This window comes from Suncus etruscus, chromosome 4 (assembly GCF_024139225.1).
Source record: "Suncus etruscus isolate mSunEtr1 chromosome 4, mSunEtr1.pri.cur, whole genome shotgun sequence".
In the NCBI taxonomy this organism is placed as follows: Eukaryota; Metazoa; Chordata; class Mammalia; order Eulipotyphla; family Soricidae; genus Suncus; species Suncus etruscus.
In genome coordinates this window covers 12,496,050-12,504,628 of record NC_064851.1, presented here as the reverse complement: position 1 = coordinate 12,504,628, position 8,579 = coordinate 12,496,050, and positions in this window count along the sequence as shown.

Genomic DNA, 8,579 nt, shown 5'->3' with positions numbered 1-8,579 from the left:
CTCAGGAATTACTCCTGGAGGTGCTCAGGGAACCATATGGGATGCCAGGGATGGATGCCCAGCACTGTTTGCAGCAGTGAAGGGGACAAAAGAAAAGCTCTGTTCACCATCAACTTACAAGATAGGGTAGTCTTCTGAGAGAATCTAAGAGATGTACCACAAAGGTGCATTTTGAAAACACTGGGGAAAAGTTATATTTAACTCCTATTAACTCAACCTCAGGGGCCAAAGCAATAGTATAGTGGATAAGGAATTTTCCTTGCACACGGGTGATCTACGTTTGATCCCCAGCATCTCATATGGTTTCCTGAATACCACTGGAAGAGACTCTGAGCACAAAGCCACTAGTAAGTCCGAAGCACCACCAAGTGTGACCCTAAAACCAATAACCCAAACAAAAGAAAAACCTTTATACCTCTACATGCTGGGATTGCAACCCAATCCCCATCTCTACTGTGGATCCTACATCTTCTACTCCTCATGGGGCCCAAGCACTGCTTACTATGTTATTGTCATCCTCGGACCTGTATCTTGCCTACCCAACCAATCAAAGGACCTTCCCTTTCCTCTATTATTCTGGATGTCTCACCTTCCAGACACAACTTCCTTTTAGAGTATCTTCTTTAGAAAATGTGCCATTACCAAAAAAAAAAAAAAAGAAAGAAAAGAAAAACAGGATCCGGAGAGATAGCACAGTGGTGTTTGCCTTGTAAGCAGCCAATCCAGGACCAAAGGTGGTTGGTTCGAATCCTGGTGTCCCTGTGCCTGCCAGGAGCTATTTCTGAGCAGACAGCCAGGAGTAACCCTGAGCACCGCTAGGTGTGGCCCAAAAACCAAAAAAAAAAAAAAAAGTGCCATTGGGCCGGAGAGATAGCATGGAGGTAAGGTGTTTGCCTTTCATGCAGAAGGTCATCGATTCAAATTTCAGCAACCCATATGGTCCCCCGTGTCTGCCAGGAGCAATTTCTGAGCCTGGAGCCAGGAGTAATCCCTGAGTGCTGCTGGGTGTGACCAAAAAACCAAAAACCAAACAAACAAACAAAATCAAATGTGCCATTGAGGCCTGAGAGATAGCACAGCAGTAGGGTGTTTGCCTTGCATGCAGCTGACCCAGGACTGATGATGGTTCGAATCCCAGCATTCCATATGGTTCTTCTGAGCCCGCCAGGAGTGATTTCTGAGCACAGAGCCAGGAAGAATCCATAAGAACTACCAGGTGTGACCCAAAAACCAAAATAAAATAAAAGGTGCCATTATTGCATCTATCTGTGTCCCTTTGAAGTGTACATTGTGCATTGTGAAAGTCTCTTTCTTTTCACCGCCCAGGAATTCCTTACTCAAGGACCCAGAATTGTCTTTGAGAAATAAGCAAGGATTGATTTTCTGCAGGAATATGGAGACTTGGAGGCGGGTTGACCTCTGTTCATGCACTATCTCCAGTTCTGAGGACAAAGGCAGGCCTTCCTACCTCCATGTAAATCCAGCCAGTTGACACAGATAGTCACAGACCTCCCTGCACCCCAGCCCTGACATAGTGTGGGTGATCTGCCTCCCTCTGCCCCCATCTAGCCTCATGATGCTCAGCTGACCTTCTGCTCTTTTTCTCCCCAATAAATAGCTACTTTCCTTTCCCTTGCCATCATCTCTTCAAATAAAATCTTCTCCTTTCTATGTCTGAATGTGCTTTTTATTTTTATTTGGAGGGAGGGGTCCCCCTCACAGTGCTCTTGGGATTACTCCCAGTAATATTCAGCCCAACCAAATCAATACTCAGGATGTAGCATTGTTCAGGCTTTGTGGTGCTGGAGACTAAATAGGGTCATCCCAGAAATAGGAGGAGTTTCAGGACGACACCTAGAGAATTTAGGAGAACATGAGAAGTCAGGTGCAAGGTACAGATAAACTCTCTATAGTCTTCCTCGCTCTTTATATTTTGACCCTCTCAACCTTCGAACTGGCTCATGCTTTCAATCATGGAATGTTTTCATTTGCCAGATTTTTTGAATAGACCTTCCATTCCCTACACCTCCCATCCAACCTATGCCTTCTAGAATGTAAGTCTGAGGGAAGAAAGTAAGTCTTCAAAGCAAGTTGGAGAATGCTTTTCTAAGACAAGGATGTTGTTTGGTCCTCAAAAACAAAACAAAAGCAAAAATAGATACCCTTTCAGTAACTAAATTGCAAACTACAATGTCTAAAAAGAAGAGAAAGAAGACAGAGAGAGGGATAGAGAGAGAGAGAAAGAGAGAGGGAGAAACTTCTATCATACAGGCAGATGGGGTAGGGTGAAATGGAAACTAGGGACATAGATGGTGAGAAATGTGCACTGGTGAAGGGTGTTAGACATTGTATGAGAAACTCAATCATGAACAATTTTGTAAATATGTATCTCATGATGTAATTTAAAATATTTTTTAAAAAATGGGGCCAGAGGGGCCGGCATGGTGGCGCTAGAGGAAAGGTGTCTGTCTGCCTTGCCACCGCTAGCCTAGGACAGACTGCGTGCGGTTCGATCCCCCGGCTTCTCATATGGTCCCCCAAGCCAGGAGCGACTTCTGAGCGCATAGCCAGCAGTAACCCCAGAGAGTCACCGTGTGTGACCTAAAAACAAACAAAAAAAATGGGGCCAGAGAGATAGCACAGTGGTAGGGCATTTGCCTTGTATGTGGCCAACCCAAGTCTGACGGTGGTTCAATTTCCAGCATCCCATATGGTCCTGACCCTGCCATGGGGCAATTTCTGAGTGCAGAGCCAGGAGGACCCAAGCACTGCTGGGTATAACCCAAAAACCAAACAAAAACAAAAATAAATATATATTTTTTAAAAAGAGACCGAATATTTGTGAAAGTGGAAAGAAACGAAGGAAGGAAGGAAGGAAGGAAGGAGAAAGGAAGGAAGGAAGGAAGGAAGGAAGAAGGAAGGAAGGAAGGAGGAAGGGAGGAAGGAAGGAGGAAGGGAGGAAGGAAGGAGGAAGGGAGGAAGGAAGGAGGAAGGGAGGAAGGAGGAAGGAAGGAAGGAAGGAGGAAGGAAGGAAGGAGGAAGGAAGGAAGGAAGGAGGAAGGGAGGAAGAAGGAAGGAAGGAGGAAGGAAGGAAGGAAGGAGGAAGGAAGGAAGGAGGAAGGAAGGAAGAAAGGAGGAAGGAAGGAGGAAGGGAGGAAGGAGGAAGGAAGGAGGAAGGAAGGAAGGAGGAAGGAAGGAAGGGAGGAAGAAGGAAGGAAGGAAGGAAGGAGGAAGGAAGGAAGGAAGGAGGAAGGAAGAAAGGAAGGAAGGAAGGGAGGAAGGAGGAAGGAAGGAAGGAAGGAGGAAGGAAGAAAGGAAGGAAGGAAGGAGGAAGGAAGAAAGGAAGGAAGGAAGGGAGGAAGAAGGAAGGAAAGAAGGAAGGAAGGAGGAAGGAAGGAAGGAAGGAGGAAGGAAGGAGGAAGGAGGAAGGAAGGAAGGAAGGAAGGAGGAAGGAAGGAAGAAAGGAGGAAGGAAGGAAGGAAGGAGGAAGGAAGGAAGGAAGAAAAGAAGGAAGAGAAAAGTTACTATAGTAACAATAATCAGATCATTACTATAGGATCATTGACCCGGTTCCTTCCTTATGTAACCCAAAACAAAAGCATTTCTCCATCTTCCTCTCCCACCAAAAACTCTTCCTTTGGTATGTAAAAACCCACCTGGATCTTACTCCACGCTGCCCCACCTACAAGAAGGGGGCAGTTCTGGCTTTCAGTGCGCTCAGGGATACCATGAGGCAAAAATAAACTCCATGACTCTCTCCTGACTGGCTTAGTTTATTAATTCTTCACTGCTACCCTACTTTTTCAAACCTGTCCGCCTGAGGTGGAGATACGGTACCTGGGGTGATCTCACAAACCATGGAGATTTATTTTACAGCTAACAAAGACCCCATGCTCTGGAAAAAGGCAATGTTCCTGGTTATTGTCCAGTCGAAAAGAATTGTGTGGATTCAGTCCAGGTCTAAATGCCAAGGCCTAACATTAGATGAGTGTGCCAGGCCCTGTATTTCCCAGGCATCATCTCATTCAGTCCCTCAGAGGATTGAGGGATGGAGAGATCTGGAGGGTTTATTGTCATCATTTTACAGACAAGGAAGCTGAAGCTGAGAAAGAGATATTGGGTGAGTTTGGACAACGATAGAAAAGGGGCTGGGAGTGAGGAGAGAGGAGGTGGAAGGAAGAAGCTTTGTCTTGCCAAAAGAAGTAACCAGTATGTGGGCATGGTGAGGCCCAATCTCTCCTCTCTCAGCAGAAGTGCCAATCCACAGAAGGACAACAGAACTGATAGCTTCAATCTTTCCTATTAATGAGATTTAACTCTCAGCACAACTATTAGTCCCAACTCCCTTGGCCAGTAAAACTGATACCCCAACTTCCCGTATTCTAAAGTAAGGTCTCCCTCCATCTGCAAGAAACTATCATACCAGTTCTACAAAAAGGACAGGAAAATGGGGCCAGAGTGATAGCACAGTGGTAGGGTGTTTGCCTTTCATGTGGCTGACCTAGGACGGACCACGGTTCAATCCCCCAGCATCCCCCTTATTGTCCCCCCAAGCCAGGAATGATTTCTGAACGCAGAGCCAGGAGTAACCCCTGAGCGTCACTGGGTGTGCCCCCCCCCCAAAAAAAAAAGAAAGGACAGGAAAGAAAAGACCTTGATTTCAAGTCAAAAGCCTGAGATTTATGGCTGGAAAGTACAGTGGGTAGGGCATTTGCAGGTGGCATACCATATGGTCCCCCACCCAGGAATTACTGCCAAGAGTAACTTCTTCTGTACCGAGCCAGGGGTTACCCCTGTACACCACTGAGTGTGGCCCCAAAACAAAATAAAATAAAAACAAAACAAAAAACCCTGATTCTGAACTTTCTAGGAAAAGTCCATCTATAACTCACCCCGATCTCAATGATTCCATCTCCTCATTATGGGTGAAACTAAGAACATCAGCTCTTATCCACCCATCAGAGGGCAACCTTGTCTAGTTCTGTGGAGCCATTCAATGTGTTTATTGCTTTGTGTGAGCAACCTGGCTATGCTCGTTCTGATGGAGACATCAGATACAGTCGTAAATGCTTCCAAATTTTGCATCAAGAACCTATTCTTGGGGCTGGAGTGGTGACGCAAGTCATAGGGCATTTGCCTTGCACGTGCTAACCTAGAATGGACCACGGTTTGATCCTCTGGCATCCCAAGCCAGAGGTCCCCCAAGCCAGGAGCAATTTCTGAGTGCGTAGCCAGGAGTAACCCCTGAGTGTCACCGGGTGTGGCCCAAAAAGAAAATAAAAACAAAAGCAAACAAACAAGCAAACAAAACAAAAACAAAACAAATTTTATTCTTGCCCCCAATTTGCCAACTAGGGAGTATACTGAACACTTCCATCATAAATGGATGTTGAATATAGTCAAATGCCTTTTCACCAGCTAAAGATAGGACTTCTCTCTTTTGGATGATGTGTACGTTGTACTCATTAAACTATGTTTTGGTTTTGTATTGTTTTCTGTTGTTTGGGGACCACACCTGGAGATGCTCAGGTGTTACATCTGGCTCTGCACTCAGAAATTACTCCTGGTAGGCTCAGGGGACTATAAAAGATGCCAGGGATGGAAGCCAGGTCAGCTCTGTTTAAGGAAAAAGTCCCACCTGCTATATGATTGACCCAGACCCACAATCAAACTATGTTGAACTGTCCTTGTGTCCCTGACCAGAGAATTCCACTTGGGACAGTCCCTTGAAATGGTAGCTTCCATGTACAAGGATTTCATTGAAAAAAAAATCTGTTGGTAAGAAACAGTTATTTCTCATTTTCTTTTTTGGTTAGTGTTATCCTATTCTGGGTTAAAGGTTAACAGTGATATTGGTCTAAGAATGTCTTTGGGAGGATCTCCTTTGGGAAATTTTGAACAAGATGGGTAATAGTTCTTTCGAGTGTTTTTTAGATTTCACTGTTAAATCATTTGTTCTTGGACTTTCTTTTTGCCTATCTCATTACTTCCTTTAATCTTACAAGTATGAGACTGGCAAGGCCAGCCCATACTCCTTGGAATCTTTTTATTTATCCAGTTTTTCACTCCGAACCTGTTTTCAGATCTGTTGTTATTTCTCAACATATTTATGGATCGTGTCTTGCTTTTTTTTTTTTTAATCCAATCAGCTCTTCTGCTAGCTTTTTATTGGTGAGTTCATGCCATTTACATTATACTAAATATTGATATTTGGGGCCAAAGAGGTCTACATTCAGTAGGGCTTACTTACTGTTACTAGACATTTTTTGCTATTTCTTTTTCCATTTTTATCTGTCTTTTCATTTGGAAGGTTATTCAAGGTTATCCTCTCTATTTCCTAACTTTTATTTCTGTCGCTGACCCAGATTTTTGTTTTGTTGTTACCGAGAGGACCCCATAATAATCAGGCCAGTCTACATTTTGTTATTATGACAGTCACATACATATGAGGCATTGACCAATTCAGTATGCCTTCTATGGGTTGTATTCGATGGGTGATGACATACATTAAAATGTCACAGTATTTGTTGTTTATTATATATTATCTTCTATTATAGTTTGATCACATATTAGCTAAGTCATAGCACCCATGATTCACAACCGGATAATAATGAATGTATTACAAAATTTAAAAGGGAGCATTGGTGTGACAGAGAAGGAAAACAAAACTATGCTTGTTGAATTAAGGTTTTAAAGAAAGCCAAGTATACAGCATTGAGTTATGATGATATAAATCAAAATTAGAAACAGGATTATTAGAGGATGCAGATTCTATATAAGTCTACTGACTCCTTGGGCCAGAGTGATAGCACAGAGGGTAGGACATTTGCCTCGAATGTGGCTGACATGGGTTTGATCCCCAGCATCCCATACAGTCCCCTGAGCCTGCCAGAAGTAATTTCTGATGCAGTGCTATAAATAACCCTTGAGCTCCACCAGGTGTAGTCCCAAAACAAAATAAAACAAAACAAAAAGAGACTACTACTGACTTCAATAGAATCACAGAATTTCTATCTAATTGCAAATCAAATCCTACCTGTGGATATTTGGCTAACTATCAGAGTACTCTGAAATATCGAGAGAGATCCAGTCGAACAAAGTGAAGATGGAATTCAAATTCTTTCCCTGGAACAGATTTTCACATTATTTTGTGTGAGGAGACGACTACCATCTTCCATAAAAACCAGACCCCCTAGAGATATCCATTCAGTAGGCATGAGGTAGGCTACCTGAAACCCACCAGCACTTGGTATTTTAATGTTTTTCACATTGACATGGCTGCCAGTCTCCTAGGGATCTTTATTAAAATGCAGATTCTGGTTGAATAAGGGCAGGCAATTTTGTTTTGTTTTTGTTTTGGGAACCACACTTAGCGGTGCTCAGGGCTTACTCCAGGGTCTGTGCTCAGGAACCACTTCTGGTGTTACTCAGGGGATTTTATGTGATGCTGGGGGTTGAATTCAGGTCTGTTGCATGCAAGGCAAGTAACCTCTCCTCTATGCTATTGCTCTAGCCCTCTTAGACACTTTTAATGAACTTCAGGTAAGGCCAATATTCTAGCCCATTAATCATTCTGAAGATCACACTTTCAGTCCTTTGGGGAGAAAAGATTCTAGAGCATGCTGAGAAGACAGCTAGTGAACTGGCTTTCCGACAAGTCTTCCCTCTTGGGTGCCTGTTCTCTGAAAGGAGGACATTTCTATTTGGTATAATTTGGTAGGCCAGAGGGTGTCTAAGATCCCTACCTTTCCTCCATCATCAACATAGAAATTCTATCTCCAGACCCCTAAAATAACCTACCAAGTTAGAGTGTTCTACTTTCAGAATGAAGGATGCCTATAAATTACTCGGTGAGGACGAGATAGGGCACTATGGTAGCTGTCCAGTTTATATGGTCATTTCTGTCCTCTTCATAGTGAAATGAGTGATCAGAGAGACCTGGAATGGCCGTGTGTCAACTTCACCAGAATTGACAGTACTAAAGGGCTTCATTTTATTCTGACAAGTACTGAAGGATTTATCCACACTAAACCACAATTCATCACCATCTGAGTTGCCAAATAGCAATAGAGGTCAAATCCTCTGACTCTAGTGAAGGGAGGCCAGGCACCACCTCTAGTATGATGTGATTCATCTAGGCATCGTCCTGAGAATAGGGAGAGATTCAGGCAGCTTAGTGGCTCAGGAATGACTGCAGATGGTCTGAGAAGCCATGTTTAGAGACCATGGTTTTTGTTGGTGTTGATACCATTAAGAAATAATTGGTTTATTTGGGGGGGGGGTCATACCCAGCAGTGCTCAGGGCTTATTCCTGGCAGGCTTAAGGGACCATATGGATGCTGGGATCAAACTCGGGTTGGCTGTGTGCAAGTAGTACTATCATTATTGCTCAAGTACCAACAGAAATTTTAAGTGCCTGAAGAATGGAATAAAATCAGAATTTTGGGCCACATCTGGTGACGCTCAGAGGTTACTCCTGGCTCGGGGGACCAAATGGGACACTAGGGATTGAACCCAGGTCCTTCCTGGGTCAACCGTATGCAAGGCAAATACCCTACTGCTGTGCTAGCGCTCCGGCC